The 27,343-nt window shown below is 34.8% G+C and overlaps 1 protein-coding gene across 3 annotated transcripts in view; it reads right to left on the reverse strand.

Moving 5' to 3' along the window:
- Window positions 1-26,321, reverse strand: part of HDX (highly divergent homeobox) — a 184,689-nt gene extending 158,368 nt beyond the window's left edge. For all 3 annotated transcript variants that reach the window (XM_029930869.1, XM_029930868.1, XM_029930871.1), the window contains exon 1: window positions 26,232-26,321. The gene's annotated coding sequence lies outside the window, so the exon portion shown is untranslated. The remainder of the gene's footprint in view (window positions 1-26,231) is intronic.
- Window positions 26,322-27,343: the final 1,022 nt, after the last annotated feature.

The raw sequence follows: 27,343 nt of genomic DNA on the forward strand, positions 1-27,343 counted from the left end.
GTATCCAAAATCTACAAGGAACTCACCAAACTCCAGACCTGAAAAACAAATAATCTAGTGAAGAAATGGGCAGAAGACCTGAACAGACACTTCTCCAAAGATGACATCCAGATGGCCAACAGGAACATGAAACGATGCTCAGCATCACTCAGCATCAGGGAAATACAAATCAAAACCACACTGAGATACCACCTCACGCCAGTCAGAGTGGTTAAAATGAAGAAATCAAGAGACTATAGATGCTGGCGAGGATGTGGAGAAATGGGCACCCTGCTACACTGGGCACCCTCCTACACTGGTGGTTGGAATGTAAACTGGTGAAGCCGCTCTGGAAAACAGTGTGAAGGTTCCTCATAAAATTAAAAATAGAACTCCCTTATGACCCAGAAATAGCACTGCTAAGGATGTACCCAAGGGAGACAGAAGTGCTTATGCATAGGGGCACATGTACCCCAATGTTCATAGCAGCACTTGCAACAATAGCGAATGATGGAAAGAGCCTAAATGTCCATCAACTGATGAATGGTTCAAGTAGATGTAATATATATATGTATATAAATACAATGGAATACTACATGCCAGTGAGAAAGAATGAAATCTGGCCACTTGTAGCAAAATGGATGGACCTGGAGGGAGTCATGCTAAGTAAAATAAGTCAGGCAGAGAAGCAAAGATACCATATGTTTGCACTCATAGGTCTAGCAGGAGAAACCTAATAGGGGACCATGGAAAGGGGAAAGGGGGGAAAAGAGTTGGGGAGAGGAAATGAGGCAAATTATGAGAAACTTTTGAATGCTGAGAACAAACTGAGGGCTGAGGAGGGAGTGGGGTAGGGGAAGGGGGTGATTGTCATGGAGGGGGCACTTGCAAGGAGGAGCACTGGGCATTATATGAAAACCAACTTGGCACTGGGTGTTATATGGAAACCAATTTGACAATAAACTATTAAAAAAATAAAAAACTTAAAAATTAAATAAAAGAAAACCAACTTGGTAATAAACTATTGAAATTTTTAAAAAGTTGAGTTCTGTTAGGTTTCCCTGTTAGACCTATGAGTGCAAACATATGGTATCTGTCCTTCTCTGCCTGACTTATTTTGCTTAGCATGACACCCTCGTGGTCCATCCACTTTGCTACAAATGGCCAGATTTCATTCTTCCTCATTGCCATGTAGTACTCCATTAGGGAGGGGAAGGAGGAAAGGGAGATGGGGAGAGAGAGGGATGCAAATCATGAGAGACTATTGAATACTGACAGGGAACCAAGGGCTGAAGGGGGAGGGGGAAGAGGAAGGGGGTTGTGGTAATGGAAGAGGGCACTTATGGGGAAGAACACTGGGTGTTAATATGGAAACCAATTTGACAAGAAACTATTAAAAGAAAGTTGAGTTCTTATTTATGTGCAAAGAAAATGCCAAGCAATTGCATTCAGTGAAATTGAGGTCTGTTGGATTGAAGTGGGGAGGGTAACCGAATTGATTACTGAAATAATAAGTCATTTAGCTTTACCCCAGGATATCCTAATCTAATACTTTTTGCAATGTGTCACTCACTCAGCATATACCAGCCCATGGGAATAAGATGACCTATGTTTTACATTTAGCTCCACTGTGGACTCTTAGGTAAGTCACTTAATTTTTAAGAGCCTCTATTTCCCACTTTGCAAAACGCTAGAATATATGACATGTTCTACCTACCATTCTGGGTTGTTATAAATAATTTAGGATATGTAAACTCATTTTCTTAAGTTGTAAAGCATATTACAACTGTATCATATTTATATCTTTAAGTATGGGTAGGCCCTTCAATTTATCTATCATATTCAGGTATGGGATTTCCCGGGTTGCTCTCAGCTTTACTATTCGGCTGTTTAGTGAAGATCCATAGCCATTGAAGGATTATGCTCAATACATTCTATTCAAACAAGAAGAGCAATGAGTAAAATGTTTTAATCTTACTACTTCAGGGGTAATTGAAAAATGAAGAATCTAAGAATGACTTCTCTTTAGCAGTTCCCCATTGTTTAGGCCAAATTTTCCCATGGAAACATTTCAGATAAATTGCTATATAACATTGTCATTATATATCTGATTTCATACATAAAGACAGCTCCAATAATGCCCTAATAATATACTAAAAATTTTTACTGATAAGTAATCCTTCTTGGAAAACTGATTCTAAAGATGGATTGAGCCCATAAAATAATCACCATGTCAAATATAACACATTCTTTCCAACATAAAAATTAGAATTTTAGATAAACCACTGATATTTTATTTGCAGAGTTGCACCTAGGTTAATAAAACATTTTGAATGTTTTTAATTTGGCCAATATGTCTTTATTAGCATTGTTCTTTTTATCCATTATTATTATTCACTTTTAGATATATATAGTAAATTTCACTTTTTGATATGCAGTTTTAAGAATTAAGATAAACATATGTAGTAATGAAACCACCACCACAACCAAAATACAAAACAAATCCACAGCTAAAAAAAGAAAAACAAAAAAAACCCTCCCTTATGCTGCTTCCTTATAAATAATTCTCCAGCCACCCCAGCCCCAGCAACAACTAGTCTGGTTCTATAATATTAACTTTTGAAGGATGCTATATAAATGGAATAATAGAGTATGTATTCTTCTTAGACTCATATCTTCCACTTAGCATAATCCATTTGAGATTTATCTGTGTTGTCTGAATCAGTAGTTTTCTCCATTTTATTGCAGAGTAGTATTCCATTGCATGGAATGTACCACAGTTTATCCATTCATCCAGTGGAGGACATTTGGGATATTTCAAGTTCTTGGCTATTATGAATAAAGTCAATAAAAACATTTGTATGCAAGTTTCTGTCTGCAAATGTCTTTCCATTTTTCCTGAGTAAATACCAAGGAGTGGGATTTCGTATAATAAGTATATGTGTAAATTTATAAGAAACTACTAAACAGTTTTCAAAGGTGACTGCAAAAATTTGCTTTTCTCATCAGTATTCTATGTAAGCTTCAGGTTTTTCACATTCTCACCAGCATTTATTATTATCAGATATTTAAAAAAATTAAATACAACTACCCTATGATCCATCAATTTCATTACTAGATATTTACTCAAAGGATACAGAAATACTAATAAAGGGATACATATACCCCTATGTTTATAACAGTATTATCTACAATATCCAGATGATGGATCAACTGATGAGTAGATAAAGAGGGTGTGGTGTATATATTCAATAGAATATTACTCAACCACAAAAAGGAATTAAATCTTGCCATTTGCAATGACATGGATGGAGCTAGAGAATATTATGTTGAGCAAAATAAGTCAGAGAAACAAAAATACCATATGATTTCGCTCATATGTGGAACTTAAGAAACAAAATAAATAAGCAAAGGATAAAAAAAAAAGAGAGAGAGGAATGCAAACCAAAAAACAGACTCCTAAATACAGAGAACAAACTAATGGTAAAATGAGAGGAGGTAGATGGCAGGCTGGGTAAAATAGATGATGGGGATTAAGCAGTGCACTTGTTATGAGTGCTGGGTGTTGTATGGAAGTGTTTAATCACTAAATTATAAATGTGAAATTAATATTACACTATATGTTAACTAACAGGAATTTAAATAAAAACTTTAAAGAAATAAATAAAACAAATAAAAATTAGCCATTCTAATAGGTGTATAATCCTATGTTACTATTGTGATCTTAATTTATATTTCCCTAGTGAGTAATGACATTAAGCATTTTTGATATGCTTATTTGCCATTCATATATCAATTTTGTAGAACTATCCAAATATTTTGCAAATTTTTAATTCAATATGTTACTTTTTATTGAGTTTTTAGGAGTCATAACATATTCTGGAGACAAGTCTTTTATCAAAATATGATTGGTAAATATTTTCTCCCTGCTAATGGCTTATCTATTTTATTTTATTAAAATAAAGTATATTTCAAAAAATTGTGAATTTCACAGAAAAGATTTTAATTTTGACGAAGCCCAATTTATCACTGTTATTTTTCTTTTATAGATTGTACTTTTGCTTTTACTGTTATATACAATAAACTTTTGTTTAGCACAAGGTCACAGAAATTGTTCCCATGTTTTCTACTATTAGTTTTATATTTTTCCATTTCACATTTACGTTTATAGTCCATTTTGAGATCACCTTTGTAGAGGTGTGAAGTACAGGTAAGTTTTGTGAGCTTTTTTTTTCTGGCTATAGATATTTAATTGTCCCAGCACCATTATTTGAGGAAATTTTTTTATTGAACTGCTTTTTCATCTTTGTAAAAAAATCAATGGGCCATCGATATGTGTGGGTCTATTTTGGGACAATCTTTTCTGTCCCATTGATCTTTGTGTCCACTATTTCATCAAAACTACACTGTCTTAATTATTGTAGCTTTACAATGAGTCTTTTTTAATTTAAGTAGAGCTGACATGTTAGTTTCAAGCGTACAACAGTGATTTGACAATTATATACATTACAAAATGCACACCACAAGAAGTGTAGTTAGCATGTGTCATCACGCACTTATTGCATTATTATTCACTATATTCCTTAAGCTATACTTTTCAGCCACATGGCTTATTTATTTTATAAGTGGAAGTTTGTACTTCACTCCACTCATTTTGCCTGTCCCCCATCCTCCTCTTCTCTGACAACCACTAGTTTGTTCTCTATATTTATGAGTCCTTTCTAATTTTATTGTTGTTGTTTGTTCATTTGTTTTGTTTTTCAGATTCTACATATAAGTCAAATCATGGCATTTTTCTTTCTCAATCTGATGTATTTCACTCAACGTAATATGTTCTAGGCCCATCCACGTTTTCACAAATGACAAGATTTAATTCTTTTATGGCTGATTAATATTCCATTGTATATATATACTACATTTTCTTTATATATTCAGCTATTGATGATACTTGGGTCACTTCCATATCTAGCCATAGCAAGAAAAGAGATGGAGAAGAAAAATAAATAAAAAACATCCACAGTGGTAAAGAAGCTAAAATGCCACTATTTGAAGACAGTATAATACTATACATAGAAAACTCTAAAGAATCTACAAAAAAACTACTATAAGTAATAAATGAATTCAGTCAAATTTCAGGACACAAAATTAATACCCTTAAACTGACCGCATTTCTAGATACTAATAACAAAGTAGCAGAAAGAGAAATTAAGAAAACAATTTCATTTACAATTGCCCAAAAAGAATAAAATACCTAGGAATAAACTTATCCAAGAAAGTGAAGGATCTATACTCAGAAAACTATAAAACACAGATGAAAGAAACTTAAGAGGACACAAATGGAGAAATGTGGATGGAAGAACTAATATTGCTAAAATGTTTATATTACCCAAACAATCTACAGATTCAATAAAATCCCTATCAAAATACCAATAACATTTTTCACAGACCTAGAACAAATAATACTACAATTTGTATGGATCCACAAAAGACCGTGAAGAGCCAAAGCAATATTGAGAAAGAACAGCAATGGTGAAGCTATCACAATTCCAGATTTCAAGGTATAGTACAGATAGTAGTCATCAAAATAGTATGGAGCAGAAACAGACAAATAAATCAATAAACAAAATATAGAGCCCAGAAATAAACTCACACTTATATGGTCAATTAATCTATAACAAAGGAGGAAAGAATATATATTAAGGAAAAGGCAGTCTCTTCAATAAATGGTGATGGGAAAAACTGAACAGCTACATGCAAAAGAATAAAACTTGACTATTTTCTTACACCATACACAAAATAAACTCAAAATAAATTAAGACCTAAATGTGAGATATGAAACCATAAAAATCCTAGAAGAAAATAAAGGAAGCAATGTCTTTGACATTGGTAGTGGCAATATTTTTCTAGACATGTTCCCCATGCAAAGGAAAAACACATTACTGGGATAATTAAAAATTAAAATTTTTGCACAATGAAAGAAGCCATCAATAAAACAAAAATGCACCTTACTGAATGGGAGAAGATATTTGCAAATATATATCCAATAAGGGGTTAATATCAAAAATACATAAATGACTTATACAACTCAACACCAATAAAACAAATATTCCCCCAGTTGCTTTTCAGATTTTATTATTTTCCTTGGATTTCAGCTATTGGAGTATGAGATACCATTTTCTTCAGCTTTTTTCTTGGGATATGTTCAGTTTCTTGCTATGTGCATTCATAGTTTTATAATATTAAAACTTTTTCAGCGTTTAATTTTAAAATAGTTTTCTTCATTTTCTCACCTTTTGGGACTTTATGTACTTTATTTTGTCTCTAGAATTCAATTTGGATCTTTTAATAAATCACTTTCTTTCTGTGTCATGCTTGTGCTTCCTTTTACCTTTTTTAAAATTTAAATTATAGTCAATTAACATACCTTGCAATATTGGTTTCAGGAGTGGAATTCTGTGATTCATCACTTACATACCACACCCAGTGCTCATTACAATTGCCCTCCTTAATATCCAACACCCATCTAGCCCATCCCCCACCTATATCCTCTCCATCAACCCTCAGTTTGCTCTCTATGGCTTTTACCCTCCATCCACCCATAGTTTGTTCTCTATCATTAAGGGTCTCATGTGGTTTGTTTCTCTATATTCTCTTCCCCCCCACATTCCCATATATTTGTTTGTTTTGTTTCTTAAATTCCACATGAGTGAAATCATATGGTATTTGTCTTTCTCTGAATGACTTATTTCGGTTAGCATAATACATTCTAGCTCGATCCACATCATTACAAAGGGCAAGATTCCATTCTTTTTGATGGCTTGGTAATATTCCATATTGTGTGTGTGTGTGTGTGTGTGTGTGTGTGTGTGTGTGTGTATGTACCACATATACCTACATGTGGTATACATATATACCAGATCTTCACATCTTCTTTATCCATTCATCACTCGAGAGACATTTGTTTGGGCTCTCTCCATAGTTTGGCTATTGTTGATAATGATGCTATAAACATTGGAGGTGCATGTACGTCTTTGCACCTGTATTTTTGGATCCTTTGGATAAATATCTAATAGTGCAATTGCTGGGTCATAGGGTCGTTCTATTTTTAGTTTCTTGAGGAACCCCCACACCATACTGCAGAGTGGCTCCACCAGTTTGCATTCCCACCAACAGTGCAGGAAGGTACCCCTTTCTTGGCTACCTATTTGAACATAAGGCATATGGTTACCACAGCTGTTTTAATCTTTTCCTTTACTATTTCTATAATCTATCATTTTCATTCTGTTTTATAAATTCCTTTTCACGAAAGTAAGGCTCTATTTAATATTTATTTCCATGCATGGTAGTTTTTCATTTATTGGCAGTTATTGTGCAGTTTCTTATTGAGTACTGGATGTTTTTGTATTCTTTAAATATTATTGGGCTTTTTTTTCTGGGATATATTTATGTTACTTGAAAATTATTTAATTCTTTTAAGATTTCATTTTGTTAGGCAAATCCAGAATTGCCTATAGATTAGGGCTAATTTGTCCCATTACTGAATCAAGATCCTTCCGAGGACCTTCCTAGGTGCTCCATAAAATATGAGGTTTTCCAGTCTGGCTGTTGGGAACATACATAATTTTGGGTCCTATGTGAGTGAGGTCTGAGAATTGTTTGCTTTATCTTTTCTAGCTGTTTGTTCCTTGTCTTCAATAGTTTCTTAACACACTGGAGTCTATCAGTATTTAGCCAAAGACTTGAGGGGTCCCTGTACAAATCTCCATAACTTTCTCAATGTGCAGTTTTCATCTCTCTGTGAGCTTTCTCCTCTCCAGTATTCCATTCTTCAAATCCTAGCCATTCTCTCTTTCCTTACCTTTGTCTCCTTAACTCAGAGAGACTTCCAGTCGGTTTGGCTTCATTTTCCCTTGGTTGTGATCTGGATACTTTCTATAGGCAGCAAGTTGAGACACTCATAGGGCTAGTCTTATTTCCCTACTCTCAATAATCATGACCTGGTGTTTTCTTTTGTTGAATACCCGAAATCTACTGTTTCATATGTATTTTTACCTTGTTTGTTTTACGATTTAAGATAAGAGGGTAAATTCTGTTCCTGTTAAATTCACCATGGCTTAAATAGAGGTTCAAGTGGCCTTTAGAAATGGTGGAATGAGAACACTATGTTAAGAATCAGGATATATCTATTTCATTAACCCCTTGGATTTAGCTTTTTCATCTGGAAAATGGAGTTATAAAACCTTTCTTACTCTTCTACACATAATAAATTATCTTCTTAAAATACTTGGCAAACTATAATGTGTTATATAAAAGCTACTTTTGTGAATAGTTAACATTTATATAACCAACCTTCTATTCCAACTAGAAATAATTGTTTTAACCAAGCCACTCCCATATCATTTGTATATAAACCTCAAATGAAAAAATATATACATTATCATATTATTTGGGCCAAAGGAATATGGATGCTATGACTCCCTTCTATGTTGTGAGAGTTTTATCTTCGAAAATTCTGGAGAATACAAAAATTAAGCACACCAAAAGGCACAATGTCCCGGTGTATGGATGGCCCTGCATGATTTTTAATGTAAGTTAAACTTAAAGTAAAATAATATATTAACTTGGCAAATTATTCTAGTACACTAAAAATATCATCAAACTACAAAGAAAAGAGAAGAAAAACACAAGAAAAAAACCAGAAAACTACATTAAAATTCAGAAAACAATTAACAATAAGTACATACTTATCAGTAATTAATTTAAATGGAAATGGATCAAATGCTCCTATAAGAAAAGATATGTTGACTAAATGGATAAAAAAAATAAGACCTATCCCTGTGCTGCTTATGAGAAACTCACTTCAGAAAAAAAACACAGTCTAAAAGATAAGGGATAGAAAGAGATATGCCATTCAAATTGAAGTGAATGAAAGCTGCAGTACCAATACTTGTATTAGACAAAATAGACTTTAAAATAGACAGTTTTAAGAGGCACTACATAATGATAAAGGAATCGTTAAAAAATGATATATCAATTATAAAAGTCTCTGCACCCAATGTTGGACTAACTAAATAGATAAAACATATATTAAAAGACATAAAGAGAGAAACCAACAGTAATAGAATGGCAGAAGGGGACTTTAACATTCCACTCACATCAATGAATAGATCATCCAGAAAGAAAATCAACAAGTAATCAATGGCTTTGAATGAGACGTTAGACCACATGAAGCTAACAGATATATACAGAACATTCAACATAAAAACAACACAACACACATTCTTTTCAAGTGCACATGGAACATTCTACAGGATAGATCACATATTAGGCCACAAAAGAAGTCTCCATAAGCTTAAAAAAATTGAAATCATAGCAAGGAGTTTTCCAACCAAGCAGAATAAACTAGAAATCTGTTACAAGAAAGAATCTGGAAACCAAAACACATGGAGGCTAAACAATATGCTACTAATGAATTAATGGGTCAATTAATGAGTCAATTAATTAAAATGAAATAAGAAATCAAACGATATATAAAGATAAATGAAATTTAAAACACAATGGGCTAAAATCTTTGGAAGCCCAAAAGCAGTCCTAAGAAGGAAATGTATAGCAACAAGGGTTGATTTAAAGAGACAAGCAAAATCTCATATAACAACCTAATCTCACACCTAAAGGAACTAGAAAAAGAGGAACAAAGCCCAAACCTAACAGAAGGAAGGTAATAATAATGTCAGGCCAAAAATACATGAAATACCAACTAGAAAACATTAAAAAAAAAGATCAGTGAAGCCAAGAGCTGGTTTGTTGACAAGATAAACAAAACTGATAAACTTTTAGCCAGACTCCTTAAGAAAAAAGAGAAAGAAGGGGCACCTGGGTGGCTCAGTCAGTTAAGCGTCCAACTTTGGCTCAGGTCATGATTGCACGGTTCATAAGTTTGAGCCAGGCATTGAGCTCTGTGCTGACAGCACATTAAAAAAAATTTTAAAGTGCATACCAATAAATAGTCCAACCTAGAAGAAATGGACAAATTCCTAGAAATATGCAATTTCCTTGGACTTAATCAGGAAAAAAATAGAAACCTTGAACTGACTGATTGTCAGTAACACAACTGAATCAATAATCAAAACTCCCAACAAACCAAACTTCAGGACCAGGTGGCTTCACAGGTGAATCCTGCCAAACATCTAAAGAAGACTTACTACCTATCCTTCTTAAATTATTTTTAAAGGAAAAAAAAGAATTATTCCTAATTTATACTTTGAAGTCAACATTAACTTGATACCAAACCAGAAAAAATGGGGCACCTGGGTGGCTCAGTGAGTTGAGCATCCAGCTCTTGATTTCAGTTTAAGTCATGATTTCAGAGTTTTGTGAGTTTGAGCCCTGCGCTGGGCTCTGCACTGACAGCGTGGAGCCTGCTTGAGATTCTCCCCCTCTCTCTGACCCTCCCCCACTTGCACTTTGTCTCTCTCAAAATGAAAAAGCTTTAAAAAATGAAAAAATAAAATAAGTTAAAAAAAGACACTAGAAGAAAAAAATTACAGACCAATATCCTTGATGACCACAGATGCAAAAATCCTTTACAAAACATTACAAACCAAATTCAAAAATACATTAAAAGGACCATTCACCGTAATCAAGTGGTATTTATTCCATGTATGCAAGGACAGTTCATAACAATGTGAACACAAAACATCAACAAAATGAAGGATAAAAATCATGATAATCTCAACAGTAGAATGCAGAAAGAGCATTTGACAAAATTCAGCATCCATTTGTGATAAAAATTCTTAACAAAGTGGGTATAGAAAAACCTCAATGGTTCTTTCTCAATGGTGGGTATATTATACATCAATATAATAAAGGCCATATTTGGCAATCCCACTTTTACTCAACATAGTACTGGAGGTCTTAGCCACAGCAGTCAAACCAAAGAAAATAAGTAATAAAAGGCATCCAAATTGATAATAAATAAGTAAAACTGTTACTATTTCTACATGGCATGATATTATACATAGAAAATTCTAAGGATTCCACCAAAATTTATTAGCACTAATAAAAGAATTCAACAAAGTGGCAAGACACAAAATTCATATACAGAAATATGTTGCATCTGTATACACTAATAACAAAATAGTAGAAAGGAAAATTAAGCAAACAATCCCACTTACAATTGCATAAAAATATTAAAATATATAAACATAAATTTTACCAAGGAGGTAAATGACCTGAACTCTCAAAACTATACAATATGGGCAAAAGAAGTTGAAGATGACATAAATAAATGGAAAAATATAGTATACTCATGGAATGGAAGTATTAGTATTGTTAAGATGTTCATGCTATCCAAAATAATGTACAGATTAAATGCAGTCCCCAGTAAAATACTAATATTTTTCACAGAACTGTAACAAAAAAATCCTAAAATTTGTATGGAACCTCAAGAGACCCTGAATAACCAAAGTGATATTGAGAGAGAACAAACCTAGAGGTATCACAGTCCGCAATTTCAAACTATACTACAAAACTACATACAGTAATCAAAACAGTATGGTACTGGGACAAAAACAGACACATAGATCAATGGAATAGAATTTAATGTTCACAAATAAACCTATATTTATATGGTCAAATAATCTATGACAAAAGAAGAAAGAATGTATTGGAGGGGAAAACAGTCTCCTCAATAAATGCTTTGGGAAACTAGACAGCTACATTCAAAAGAATGAAACTGGAGCACATTCTTACACCACACACAAAAATAAAGTCAAAATGGATTAAATATCTAAATGTAATACTTGAAACCATAAAATTTCTAAAAATATATATAAGTAGTAAACTCATGGGTCTTGACTTTAGCAATATCTATATATGTCTTTCCATACAAGGGAAACAAAAGAAAAATTAAACTACATCAAACTTTAAAAATTTCTATAGTGAAGGAAACCATAGGAAAAGACATCTTACTGAATGGGAGAAGATATATACAAATTATATATCTGATAAGGAGTCAATATCCAAAATATATAAAGATCTTAACAACAAAAAGAAAATTAATCTGATTAAAATTGGGCAAAGAACATGATCTGACTTTTTCTTTTTTTAAGTTTATTTATTTTGAGAGACACAGAGTATGACTGGGGAAGGCACAGAGAGAGAGAGAGGATGAGAGAGGATCTAAAGCAGGTTCCATGCTGCCAGTGCAGAGCCCAATGCAGGGTGTGAACTCACAAAACCCTGAAATCATGACCTAAGCCAAAACCAAGACTCAGACCTACTGACCCACCCAGGCACCCCAAGACCTTTTTTTCCCAAAGGCTTATGGACTGTTAACAGACACATGAAAAAGTCCTCAACATCATTAATCATCAGATAAATGCAAATGAAAAACACAGTGAGATATCACCTCAGTCCAGTCAGAATTGCCAGTATCGAAAAAACAAGAAATAACAAGTGTTGGCAAGGATGTGGAGAAAAGAAAATCATTCAAATCTGTTAGTGGGAATGTGATTTGATGCAGCCTCTGTGGAAAACACTATGGAGATTTCTCAAAAAACTACAAGTACAGTATCATATGAAACAGTAATTCCACTACTCTTTTCCGAAAAAGAAAAAAACACTAATTCAAAAAGATATCTGCACCACTATGTTTATTGCAACATTATTACAATAGTCAAGATATTGAATCAACTTAAATTTCCATCAGTAAATGAATGGATAAGTAAGAGGTAATATATATATGTGTGTATATATATATATATAATGAAATATATTTATATGAAATCTTGAAATAGGCCAGAGAAAGACAAATTCCATATGATTACAGTTACATCTAGAATCTAAAAAACAAAATAAAACAAATAAATTAACAGAAAAACAATGACAAAATATAGGAGAACTCTTGATTTTGGCTCAAGACATGATGCAGGGTCATGGGATCGAGCCCCATGTCAGGGTCTGAGTTGAGCTAGGAGCCTGCTTAAGACTCTCTCTCTCTCTCTCTCTCTCCCTCTTCCCCTGCTTGCACTATCTATCTCTCAAGTTAAAAAAGAAAGTTAAAAAAGTCAGTCAGAAATAAAAATTCAAAAACAGATTGAAAACACTTTAATGAACACAAAAATAGAAGAAACAGAGAATAAGTGATAGACAAGGTAAAATAATGGAGAAAAATAAAGCTGAACAAAAGAGAGAAAAAAATTATTATGGAACACCAAAAATAGACTTAAATAATTTATAGACTCTATCAAATGTGGTAACATTCATATTATAGGAGTACCAGAAGAATAAAAGAGAAAAAAGGGGGTGGAAAATTTATTTGAAGAAATAATAGTTGAAAACTTTCCTTATCTGTGGAACGAAAGAGATATCCATTTCCAGATGGAAAAGAGAACTCTCATCAAAATTTTAAAAAGCAAGCCAACACCAAGATATATCATAATTAAATTTGCAAAATATAATGATACAGAAAAAAATCTTAAAAATAGCAAGACAAAAAAAATCCCTAACTTATTAGGGAAGATCCCTAAAGCAAGCTGCAGATGTCTCAGCAGAAACTTGGCAAGACAGAAAGGAGTGCCATGATATATTCAATGTGCTGAATGGGAAAAATCTGCAGCCAAAAATACTCTATCCACCAAGGCTGTCATTCAGAATAGGAGAAACAAAATGATTCCCAGAGAAACAAAACTTAAAGGGTTTCATGATCATTAAGTAAGCCCTGGAAGAAACGTTAAAGGAAACTCTGAGTGGAAAGACCAAAATGACAGACAAAAAAAGTTTCAGAGAAAATACATAAACAATGACAAAACAAGGAATACAATCTCACTAAATTCATATCTATTAATAACTACTCTGGGGGTGCCTGGGTGTCTAAGTTGGTTAAGTGCTTGACTTTTAATAATTTATTGTCAAATTGGTTTCCATATAACACCCAGTGCTCTTCCCCACAAGTGCCCTCCTCCATTACCACCACCACCCTTCCCCCTCCCCCTCCCCCTTCAATCCTTGGTTCATTTTCAGTATTCAGGAGTCTCTCAAGTTTTGCCTCCCTCTCTCTCCCCAACTCTCTTTCCCTCTTCCCCTCCCCATGGTCCTCCATTAGGTTTCTCCTGTTCTCCTTTTAGACCTATGAGTGCAAATGTATGGTATCTGTCCTTCTCCGCCTGACTTATTTCGCTTAGCATGATACCCTGGAGGTCCATCCACTTTGCTACAAATGGCCATATTTCATTCTTTCTCAATGCCATGTAATACTCCATTGTATATATACACCACATCTTCTTGATCCATTCATCAGGTGATGGACATTTAGGCTCTTTCCATGATTTGAAGTGCCTCACTCTTAATCATGATCTCACAGTTCATGAGACTGAGCAGCGCATCAGGCTCTGAGACAGTGCAGAACCTACTTGGGATTCTCTACTTCCATCTCTCTCTGACCTTCCCCTGTACATTCTCTCTCTCATAGTGATAAAAAGTATTTAAAAATTACTACTCTGACTGTAAATAGACTAAATGATCCAATCAAAAGACCTAGGGTGTCAGAATGGATAAAAATACATGACCCATCTATATGCTACCTTCATGAGACTCATTTTAGACCTAAGACTCCTGCAGATTGAATGTGAGGTGAAGAAGAAACATTTATCATTCAAATAAGTGTGAAAAGAAAGTTGGAGTAGCAAGAATTATATCACACATGCTAGACTTTAAGACAAAGAATGTAACAAAAGATGAAGGGCACTGTATCATAATAATGGAGACTAGCCAACAAGATCTAACAACTGTAAATATTTATTCCTCAACATGAACGTACCCAAATATGTTTTAAAAATAATAACAAACATAAAGGAACTTAGTGATAATAATACAATAATAGTACAAGACTTTAATAACCCTTACACCAATGCACAGATCATCCAAACAGAAAATCAACAAGAAAACAACGGCTTTGGATAAGACACTGTACAAGATGGACTTAACAGATATATTCAGAACATTTCAGCCCAAAGCAGCAGAATACAAATTCATCTCAAGAGTTTTCAAGGGACATTCTCAGAATAGCTCACATACTAAGTCACAAATCAGGCCTCACCAAGTACAAAAAGACTAAGATCATACCATGCATATTTTTCAGACCACATGCTAAGAAACTTGAAAGCAATTATAAGAAAAACAATGGAAAACGCACAAATACATGGAGGTTAAACAACATGCTACTAAACAATGAAGGCGTCAACCAGGAAATCAAATATAAAAACATATGGAAAAAATGAAAAGGAAAACAAAACAGTCCAAAACCTTTGGGATGCAGCAAAAGTGGTCATAAGAGAGAAGTATATAGCAATACAATGCTACCTCAAGAAGCAAGAAATATTTCATATAAACAACCTAACCTTATACCTGAAGGAGGCAGAAAAAGAACAAATGAAACCCAGAAACAAGAGAAGGGAAATAATAAAGACTATAGCAGAAAAAAATGATATAGAAACTAAAAAAAAGTGATAGAACATATCAATGAAACCAAGAGCTGGTTCTTTTAGAAAAATTAACAAAGTGATAAACCCTTAGCAGGACTTATCCAAAAGAAAAGAGAAAGGGCACAAATAAATGTAATCACAAATGAGAGAAGAAAAATAACCAACACCACAGAAATACAAGCAATTATAAGAGAATATTATGAAAAATTATATGCCAACATATTGGAAAACTGGGAATAAATGGATAAATTTTCGAAGACATATAAACCACCAAAACAGAAACAGGGAGAAATAGCAAACTTCAACAGACCCATAACCAGCAAAGAAATTGAATCAGTAATCAAATATTTCCCAGTAAACACAAGACCAGGGCTAGAGGGCTTCACAGGGGAAGTCTACCAATTCTTCTCAAACTATTTTAAAAAACAGAAAGGGAAAGAAACCTTTCAAACTCAGAATCACCCTGATACCAAAACCAAATACTCAACTAAATGTAAAAATTCTCAATAATATACTAGCAAACTGAATCTAACAGTACATTAAACAAATCACTCACCATGACCAAGTGGAATTTATTCCTGGGCTGAAGATTGGTTTAGTATTCACAAATCAATCAAAATGATACACCACATTAAGAAATAAAGGATAAAAACCATATAATCTTTTCAATAGATGAAAAAAAAAAGCATTTGGCAAAGTACAGAATACATTCATGATAGAAACCCTCAAAAAGTAGGGTTAGATGGATGATTCCTCAACATAATAAAGGTCATATGTGAAAAACCCACAACAATTATCATCTTCCATGGGTAAAAATTAAGAGCTTTCCTCTAAGTGAGGAAAAAGTCATGATGCCCATTCTCACCACTGTTATTTAATATACTACTGGAAGTTTTAGCCACAGCAATCAGACAAAAAAAATAAAAGGCACCAAGTCAGCAAGGAGGAAGTCAAACTTTTACTATTTGTAAAGACATGACAGTCTATACAGAAAACCCAAAAAACTGCACCCAAAAATTGCTAGAGCTGATATATGAATTCAGCAAAGTCACAGGATACAAAACCGATGTACAGATATCTGTTGCATATCTATACTCCAATAATGAAGCAGCAGAAAAAGAAATCAAGGAATTGGTCCCATTTACAATTGCACCAAAGACCATAAGATACCTAGGAATAAAATTAAACAAAGAGGTAAAAGATCTATACTCTGAAAACTATAAAACACAGATGAAAGAAATTGAAGATGACACACACACACATGCACACATACAAAAAAGGAAAAACACCTCATGCTCATGGATTGCAGGAACAAATATTGTGAAAATGTATATACTACCCATAGCAACATATACATTTAATGCAATTCCTATCAAACATCAACAGCATTTTTCACAGAGGTAGAACAACCAATCCTAAAATTTGTATGAAACCTCAAAAGATCAAATAGCCAAAGCAACCTTGAAAAAGAAAATTAGAGCAGGAGGCATCACAATTCTGGACTTGAAGTTATATGACAACGCTGTAGCAATCAAAATATTATGATTGCCAGAACAAAAATAGATACAGAGACCCAGAATAGAAACCCAGAAATGAACCTACAACTATATGGTGAATTAATCTTTGACAAAGCAGGAAATAATATCCAATGGGAAAGACAGTATCTTCAACAAAAGGTATTGGGAAAATGGACAGCAACATGAAAAAGTAGGAAACTGGACCACTTTCTTACACCATACACAAAAATAAATTCAAAATGGATGAAAGACCTAAATGTGAGACAGGAAAACATTAAAATCTTGGAAGATAGTAAAAGCAGGAACCTCTTTGACACTGGCCATAGCAACTTCATACTAGATGTCTCCTGAGTCAATGGAAACAAAAGCAAAAATAAACTATTGGAACATCATTAAAATAAATAGTTTTGCACAGCAAAGAAAACAAACAACAAAACCAAAAGACAGTCGATTGAATGGGAGAAGATATATGCAAATGACTTATCTGATAAAGTGTTAGTAATCAAAATATACAAAGAACTTACAAATAATACAGTGAAAGAATGAACAAAAGACATGAATAGATATTTTTCCAAAGAAGACATACAAAGGACCAATAGACACATGAAAAGATGCTCAACATCACTCATCACAAAGGAAATACAAATCATAACTACAATGAGATATCACCTCACACCAATCAGAATGGGTAAAACTAACTACACAGGAAACAACAGATGTTGGCAAGGATGCAGAGAAAGGTGGTCATGAACCACTTTACAGTATTGGTGAGAATGCAAACTGGTGGAGCCACTCTTGAAAACAGTATGGATGTTCCTGAAAAAGATAAAAATAGTACTACCCAATGATCCTGCAATTGGACCCCTAGCTATTTACCCAAAGAATACAAAAATAGTAATTCAGAGGGTTACATGCACCCCAATGTTTATAGCAGTATTATCAACAATAGCCTAATTATGGAAAGAGTCCAATGTCCATCAACTGATGAATGGATAAAGAAGGTGTGCTGTGTGTATATATACATATACATATATTGGAATACTACCCAGTCATAAAAAAGAATGAAATCTTGCCATTTGAAACAACATGGATGGACCTAGAGAGCATTCTGCTAAGCGAAAAAAGTCAGTCAGGAAAGACTAATACCATATGATTTGAATTATATGTGGAATTTGAAAAACAAAACAAAGAACCATAAGGGAAAAAAGAAAACTCAAGGAAGACTCTTAACTATAGAGAACAAACTGATGGTTACCAGAGGGGAAGTAGGGAGGGGGGTAGGTGAAATAAATGATAGGGATTAAGGAGCACAGTTGTGATGAGAATAACATATTGTATGTAAAAGTTGTATCACTAAATTCTATACCAGAGACTACTATTACACTGTATGTTAACTATTCAGTTTAAATAAAAATTTAAAAAATAAAATAAATAAGGTATAAAGATGAAAAGTACAGGCTGTCTGGCTGGTTCAGTTGGTTAAGCATCCAACATCAGCTCAGGTCATGATCTCATGGTTCAGGTATTCAAGTACCCCATTGGGCTCTGTACTGACAGCTCAGAGCCTGGAGCCTGCGTCAGATTCTGTCTCCCTCTCTCTATCTTCCCTTTCCCCGTTCTTGCTCTGTCTCTCTCTAAAAATAAATAAACATTAAATATTCTTTAAAGGTACAGAATAGGGAATATAGTTAATAATACTGTAAGAACTTTGTATGCTGACACTCTGAAAAACAGTATGGTGGTTCTTCAAAAGATAAAAATATTATGGAATATTACTCAGCCATCAAAAAGAATTAAAGTCTTGGAGTGCCTGGGTGGCTCAGTTGGTTAAGCATCCAACTTCAGCTCAGGGCATGACATTGTGGTTTGTGAATTTGAGCCCCACATCAGGCTGTGTGCCGGCAGCTCAGAGCCTGGAGCCTACATCAGATTCTGTGTCTCACTCTCTCATTGCCCCTCCCCTGAGCATGCTCACTTGCGCTCTCTCTCTCTCAAAAATAAATAAGCATTAATTTTTTAAATATTAGAGAAAAATGAAATCTTGCCATTTGCAACAAGGTGGGTAGAACTAAACGGTATTATGCTAAGTGAAATAAGTCAATCAGAGAAAGGCAAATATATTATTTCACTCATGTGGAATTTAAGAAACAAAACAGATGAACATAGAGGAAAGGAAATAAAAATAAAATGAGATAAAAGCAGGGAGGTAAACGATAAAAGACTTGAATATAGAGAACAAACTGAGGGTTGACAGAAGGGAGGTGGCTGGGGGCTGGACTAAATGGGTGATAGACATTATAGAGGGCACTTGTTCAGAAAACAAAATTGAAGAAAGAAAGTGGGAAATGAATAGCATAGATGGTAGTTATTAAGATACTGACCTTAAAGAAAAGTTTAACACAGTTTGATGGCTTTGCCTGCACTTAATACTTTTTATTAATGTAAGGATGTAATAACTTCATAAATTTTAATTAATAAATAAATTCATGGATTTAAGTTAGAAATACTGTTAAATATTATGAATACTATGCCTTCTTTTCACAGTTGAATACGGAGGGCCATACAGTCATCTATTTCAGAGTCTGCTTTATGAAAATTGTCTAATGTATATAACAAGTTCTTCAATGTCTAATTTACCTTATCCAACATCTAGCACATTATAGAATACAAACTTACTAAATAAATGCTTTTGAGGATGACAATACATGGGATAAGGACAATTTTGACTTTCCTAGGCATACTGTAATTGTATGGCTTAAATAGAAATTTATTGTCACACAATTATGAAGTCTAGAAGTGTGAAATCAATGTGTTGGGAGTGTTGGTTCTCCTTTACGGCAGTGAGTGAAGGCAGTATTCTCTCCTTATTTATAAATGGACATCTTCATGTTCATATGGCATTCTGTCTGTACGTGTGCCAGTATTCAGACTTCCCCTTTTATAAAGACACCAGTTATATTGGGTTAAGGGCCTACTTTACCCAAGTATGACCTCATCTTAATGTAACTAGTTATATCTGCAATGACCCTATTTCAAAATAAATTTGTATTCTGAGATACGGTGAGGGGGTTAGAACTTCAACAATGAATTTTTGGGGATAGGAGGCAGAATTCAAACCATACACTAACTGGTAATTCCTATAACAAGATTAGAGGCTCACTTTCCTTATCAGCCAAAAAGGCCATCAATTCCTGTGCCTCTCACATACACCCAGTGATATCTACATCCTAATTCATGAAACCTGTGAATATGTTAAATTCCATGGCAAAAGTGAATTAAGGTTGCAGAAAGAATTAAGATTTCTAATCAACTGACCTTAAAATAAAGAGATCATTTTAGATTATCTGAGTGGGCCAGATGTGATCACAAAGATCCTTAAATTTGGAAGATGGAGGCAGAAGAATGCCAGAAGTGATGCGATATGAGAAAGATATGATTGGCCATTGCTAGCTTTTTAAGATGGATGCAGCCACAAGCCAAGGAATGAGGGTAGCTTCTAGAAGCTAAAAAAAAGGTAAGAAAATAAATTATTTCCTAGAGCCTTTAGGGGACAAAATCCCTGTTGACACCTTGATTTTAACCCAATAATACCTATTTCAGACTTCAAACTACCACAACGTAATGCATGTTTTGTTTTAGGCCACTATGTTTGTTACAATAGCAAAGAGAAAACTAAGTATAGTTTCTTTTGAAGATATTAGTGACAATGATCCCAATACATTCGTACTCTTTTGTAACACTCTGTTGATAATTAGGAAAAATATCATTTCAATAGTAAGGCCATACATACTTACATACATATTCAACTTACATACATATTCAACTTACATACAACTTACATACATATTCCAAAACACTCCATGCTGTTTCAGGATAGTGGGGTAAGTCAAGGCTGAGTATTCTATACCTAATGTAATATTTCCACTAATGTAGAATATATTTTTTCTTCCATATTTCATAATGCCCTGAGTCTCTTTCAATTGTTGTTATATTGAGGAGATTTCAACACAACTGATGGGTCTATGAAAGGGTAAAGCTATTTGGAGGATAGATCTCGGATCATCACATTCCTAAATGACATAACTACTTCATCCATTAAACACAAAATACATAGCCCAAGCCAAGAAGTAAAACAATATATAAAGAAATATATTAGTGTATAAGGTTTCTCCTAAACCTTAGCCATTCTATTAAAATTGTTTAGGGACACCTGGGTAACTCAGTCAGTTAAGCATCTGACTTTGGCCAAGGTCATGATCTCGCAGTTCCCTAGTTTGAGCCCCATGTCAGGCTCTGTGCTGACAGCTCAGAGCCTGGAGCCTGTTTCAGATTCTGTGTCTCCCTCTCCCTCTCCCACTCCCCCTCTCTCTCTCCCCCTCCACCATTCACATTGTCTCTCTCTCAAAAATAAATAAATATTTTTTAAAAATTAAATTATTTATCTCCACTGACAGAAAAAGTAAAATGTCATAGACATAAAGAGTCAGAAAGAGAAATTAGGGGGAAATTACATACACACACACACATACATACATACATACAATTTTTTAAAAACAATAAATAAAGATGGGTGTCACTCTAACTCTCTAGTCTATAATCTAGTAGAAAGTGCAGCATCTAGAATGGCATCTCCTTTAAATCCCTGGCTCTGTCACTTACTGCTTGCATGGCCTTGGGCAAGTATCATGCATAAACTGTTGTGTATGAGAAAAGTGCCTACCTGGGGCATGTTTGCATTTAAAGATCTTAAAATAAATAAATTGCCACTAAATCCAAGGGAAGAGAGGCTAAGAAAATATTTTCCTAAATTTTGCTACCCTGACAGTACATTTTTTGAGTATAGCTAACACACAGTATTACCTTAGTTTCAGGTGTACATCTTAGTGATATGACAAGTTTATACATTATGCTACGTTCACAAGTATAGCTACCATCTGTCCCATTACATCGCCATTACAATATTATTAACTGCATTGCTTATATTCTGCTTTTTCTTCCTTGGGTTTACTCATTCCATAACTAAAGGCTTCTAACTCTCTCTCCCCTTTACCCATTTTGTCCAAACTACCATCCCCTTCCATTTTAAAGCTTCTAACATAACTCCAGTTATAAAATAATTGGAGACCAAGAAGGTAGGACAGCTGCTATTGTAGATTTTCTATGGATGACAAATGTAAAGTATAGCATTTAATTGATATAATATAATCTCATCTATTTGGTACCCATGTACCTAGATCTCAAATTAATTCAGGAAATTTTGCTTCTAGTTGGTATATGGATGACTCTACTTGCACAGACAGGTTTCAGTCTATTGTTTTGAAATTTTACACAAATTAGAAAGGTCTCATGGTGTTAGTTACAGCTTTTGAATACACTTACTTCTCCAGCTCCCTTCTTATGCAGAATATATCTCTCTAGAATTTTCACTGCTTACTTCCAAACTAGTATGCCTAGATATAATGTATTCTATATAAGTATATTAAGACAGCACTAATTTCATATTTCGCTGACTCTACTAAAAAAACAAATTCTACAATTTAAGTATTTTTACTGTGTTTCTGGGTAACAATACACAAAAAATATATATAATTCCTTCTGGAAGTACAATGCTATTTTAAAAGCAGAACTAATTAAATGTATTTAAATAGATATTTTATACAATATTTAAAACCATATTTTCCAATCAAGACCAAGAGAGTATGTTTTAGTAAAATATCTAAAAAGAAACTTAAGTATACACCATTTGGTCAAGCTTAGAAATCAGTGATTTTGTACAAGTAGTATGTTTTTCATGGAAAACCTTATGATATAAAATACACACACATACACACACACACACACACACACACACACACACACACACACACGTTGGGGTGGGACTCCAGAGATTCAGATTACTGCTAAAGCTCTGCCAAAGATTTATTGTATATTACCTTGCTCAAGAATAGTTTGATGATTAAGAGTCAAAACAGACCTATGTTTGAATTCTGACTGTGACATTTTATAGTTGGGTGGCCCTAGGAAGTCAACTACTTTACGGCAGTGTTTTCTGAGAAATAATACTAGAAACTATTTCATAGGGATGTGGTGAGGTTTAAATGTGATAACATATGTAAAGTTGTTAGCACAGTGCCTGGTATTAAGTGCTTAATAAATATTAGCATTTGATAAGATGCTTCACTTCTCTAGACTTCAGCTTCCTCATCTGTAAAATGAGGAGATTGGTTCGTCATTACAAAATCTCCTCCAGCTCAAACTAAAATTTAAATGAGAATGTCCAATGCCATCCTTTCATTCAAATAGGAATTATAAAATAAACCTTAAAACATAAATGTCACACTTTTAATTGTTTTTATTTTTTCTAAAATTGGAAGCATATTCCTAAGCATTAGATTATATCTAGAGTGTCCTACCTTTGAACAGTTTAGTATATTGGTCTATATGTAAATATCTAAGTAAGTCTTATTAATTACTATGAAATGGCTGCAAACTAAAACACTTTGAGGGAATTTGCATAATGTAGGTAATAAGAGAAAAAGTCAAGGACAAAGGATTTCCCCTTATAGTAAATAACATTCATAGTTCACTCATAATGATATATGACAATGATTTTTAAATTTATAAGTTATAATACCCTTCTAGAATGATTATTATCCATCTTCTTAAGCCACATATTATATTGTTTGGGATGGTGCCTCAAAGTGAAACAGTGGCCAAAGTGAAATCTGTGGAAAGCCTCTATAATCAACCACATCTACCAAATAAAACTCAGCTCCATGAAACAATGCAGTTTGAAGCCCAAGGGGTAGGAAAGTGGCAAGTGATATGTTATATGATCACAATTATGATAGCCATCACAATGATTAGCTCTGATTCAACAGATGTACAAATGAAAACTATTAGTGATAGTCAATGCAAAGGAGCAATTGTATGATATATTACAATAAGAAAGAGTAAATTACTGGTAGGTTTTACAGAACATACATGATGTGATATCATCAAAGAGAAATAAAGAAAATAGGAAAGGCCTTAGTATTTTTCAAGCTGAGAAACTTACAGACAGAAACACTTCTGGGTTAGTGTCCCCTTGGTCTTTTATGAAGACGGTATATATTTGGAGGATGCCCACTATATAGATATGTTCATATTGCCTTTTCTCTGACTCATATTCCACTTTATTCAGTCACTGGAGGGTCCCTTGCCTAATCAATGATGAATACATTTTCACATATATACAGTTCTCTCTATAATAGTACTACTTTGCTACCCAAGAAATTGGGATACAAAGACCATATATGGTTACAGATACTTCCAATAATCATCCAGGTTCTGTAGGCAGAAGACAAAGATTTAGATGGCATAGTCCCAACCCTTAAGAGGGGGTTTAAAATCCACTTGAAAAATTTAGTCCAACACACACACACACACACACACACACACACACACACACACACAATAAGAAGACAAGAATACAGGCTATAAGAAAGTGTTAAATACAAGAACTGATGTAAGAGTTCTAGAAAAGGTGAGCTCAATAGTGAATGGGTTACACTTGGAAGGCACTTATGGAGAGGTATAAATTGAGTTGAGTTTCCAAATTGGGTAAGATCTGAATAGGCAGAAGAGAGGGTATCTTGGGTGAAGGGAGTGGCAGTGGTGCAAGGAACAAAGCTCTGGAGATAGATTGTCAAGAAGGACATTAAGGAGAATTATACACTGAAAAATCAAGTAAAATAAGGCACCCATGGTACAATGAAGCCAGATTACTAAGTTTTTGCAGTCCAGTGGAGTTGGGCTTGAAACAATAAAATATAAAGACCCAAGAATATTTTGGTGAAGAAAATGATTTGCTAAAAGAAGTATTCACTGACCCATTAGTCTGGCAGGATGAATTAGGGATTTGGGGCACAAGTGAAAGCTGGCTAGCATTCCTGAAGTGAATGGATGGGTGGTGAAATAACTTAGATTGTAGAATAAATGAAGAATTTTAATGGTGGGCTTTCAAAGGAAAATTCACCAGGACTTGATAACCCTTTAACTATAAAAAATTGAGGGGAAAAATCAGGTTTCTCTATGAAATAGTCAAGAGTTAATAACACGACTGTACAATATTTCCACCAAGGACAGACAGGCAGGTTTTTCCTCACAATTGCTGAGTAATATTGCCCCTCCCCCAAAAAAGGGGAGTTAAAAAAGGGTCTCTCAAATAAGATTTGACTTTGGTGGTTTTAGCAGAGACACAGAGGAAGAAGGAAGAAAATCTTAGCACCAACCTGAAAGGGAGACCAAGGCTTTATACGAAAGAAAGAAAGAAGGAAAAAAAAAAAAAAAAGACAAGAAAGTTACATTTCTTACTCCGAGTCTCCACAATGGGCTTCACTTTGAGTCTCTCCAAAGAGTTTAAGTTTCAAAATCACTGAATGCACCTCAAATCAGAGTTCAATGAAGATTAAAAGTTGGATTAATTTGAATAATTAGTGGGTTTTTTTCTTCCAAATGGCTTCTCATATCAGTAATTTCTATTCCACAGATTATTTTCCGAGTTCTTTCAATTATTACAAACCTGGTATCTGTAGATTAAGAATTTGCTTTCTTAACTTCATCAGACCTATTTGGGGACTGGATATGTCCAGTGCCCAGGTTTACAATAACTGGCACACCCCCTCTCCATCAACCGGCGCTTGAAATACCACAGGCCAACTCCCCAGCTTTTCGTATCTTCTGCCCGGACAGAGCGCAGCCCCGCCTCCTTCCGCGAAACCGAAAAGGCGCTTGCGCAAACACTACGTCTATTCTTCTCGCCATGAACTCCACCTCCCCATCCCCCACAAGTTCTTAATGCGCAAGCGCAGCATTTAGTGCGTTTGAGTAGGGCTGTGAGAAATCTGCTGTTCAGTGAAATCTAGTAGTGGTAGAATTCACCCCGTCCCCGCGCGTCCTTTCTTCGGAGGCAGAGGTTCCACTTCCTCCTACTCCGAAGGCAGAAATGCATCCCCAAAGCCGCCCTCCGTCAGAGCAATGTCCTTTGCTCTCTGGCAATACCCACTATATCCCTATCCTCAGCTGTTTTATAACCTTACGCTGCCACCAGCCTTTGCTTGTAGAGTAGAGGCAGTTGGCTCCCCAAAAGCCACAGCAATTTGTTGGCAGCTTCTATAGGCCTCTGAAGCTCTAAGCTCCCCCCTGGGCAAAGCATTAGCTTGATGTCTTGCTCATCTTTCTCCATTCACACCTACACAGACTGGGTACTTACCTCGCGGCGTGGTGGGGTCACTGGAAGGATCGGAGGATCCCAAATCAGGCCAGTGTTGGGGCAGGCAGATTCAGCAAGATTTTTCCTGGGTCTTACTGCCTCCTCAGACAATGAAATCAGCGTGTCCGATCATCAATTCTCATCATGATTGTGACGTCACAAAAGACAGCGACCAATGGGAACCCGAGATCAGCTCCGGACAGTCCCTGGCCTCAGCCCAGAACCCAAGAGTGGGGGGGTGGCGGGGGGGGGGGGGAAGAAAGATAGCTGCCTTCAGTGGGGCTGCCTCTTTCCTGCTATGAGTTGTGTCCAAGGCCAGGCTTTTCTGTACCTTTCCCTTCCTGAATAGCTGTCAACACCCAGCATTCCTGTAACTATAATAGTTACATGCCACCATTTGAGCAGGTGCTGTCTGGTCTTTCAACTTGAGATTCGCTTTCAGCAGAACTGTTGCGTGCCAAAGTCAAATGATCACATACAGAGTTATAGTCTTTTGTGGTCAGTATTCAGTTGACATGTATATTTTCAGTGTTACTAAAATCAAGAAGGTATCTATCAAGCCTCTGGGATTTGTTAGTAAGAACAAGTGTACTGTTTTATTCGACCTGTTGACTCTGGCAACTAAAACAAATTAAATTATGATTTCTGTTCACCCAACATCAATCCCTATTCTGCCAGAAGTTATTTGCATGATCACCAACAACTACACCATTGCAAGAAAAAGAAAAAAAAAATTCAATCCATATGTTACACAGATAACACCCCCAAAATTTGCTGGGTGCCATAAGAGATGCAAAATTTACTGGACCTATGCTATTATAGAACTTATAACATCATTCAAAAGACAAGATTAACACACATTAAACATTCACAACACTAAAATTAAGTACATTATTGGGTGCTCAATTATCAACTATGGCTAAGAGAGACATCATTTAATGACTGAAAATTACAGTGAGGTGATGACAGTTGGGGGAGCATTTTATTTTGTCATTGAAACTTGAGTTAGTTCTTGAAGGGTGGATAAGAGAGAAATGAAAGCACTGTATTAGAAGGAATAGGCGATTAATTGGCCATATACTTGTGGGTCCAGTTCTGGGCTCTCTATTCTA

This window comes from Suricata suricatta, chromosome X, assembly GCF_006229205.1.
Source record: "Suricata suricatta isolate VVHF042 chromosome X, meerkat_22Aug2017_6uvM2_HiC, whole genome shotgun sequence".
In the NCBI taxonomy this organism is placed as follows: domain Eukaryota; kingdom Metazoa; phylum Chordata; class Mammalia; order Carnivora; family Herpestidae; genus Suricata; species Suricata suricatta.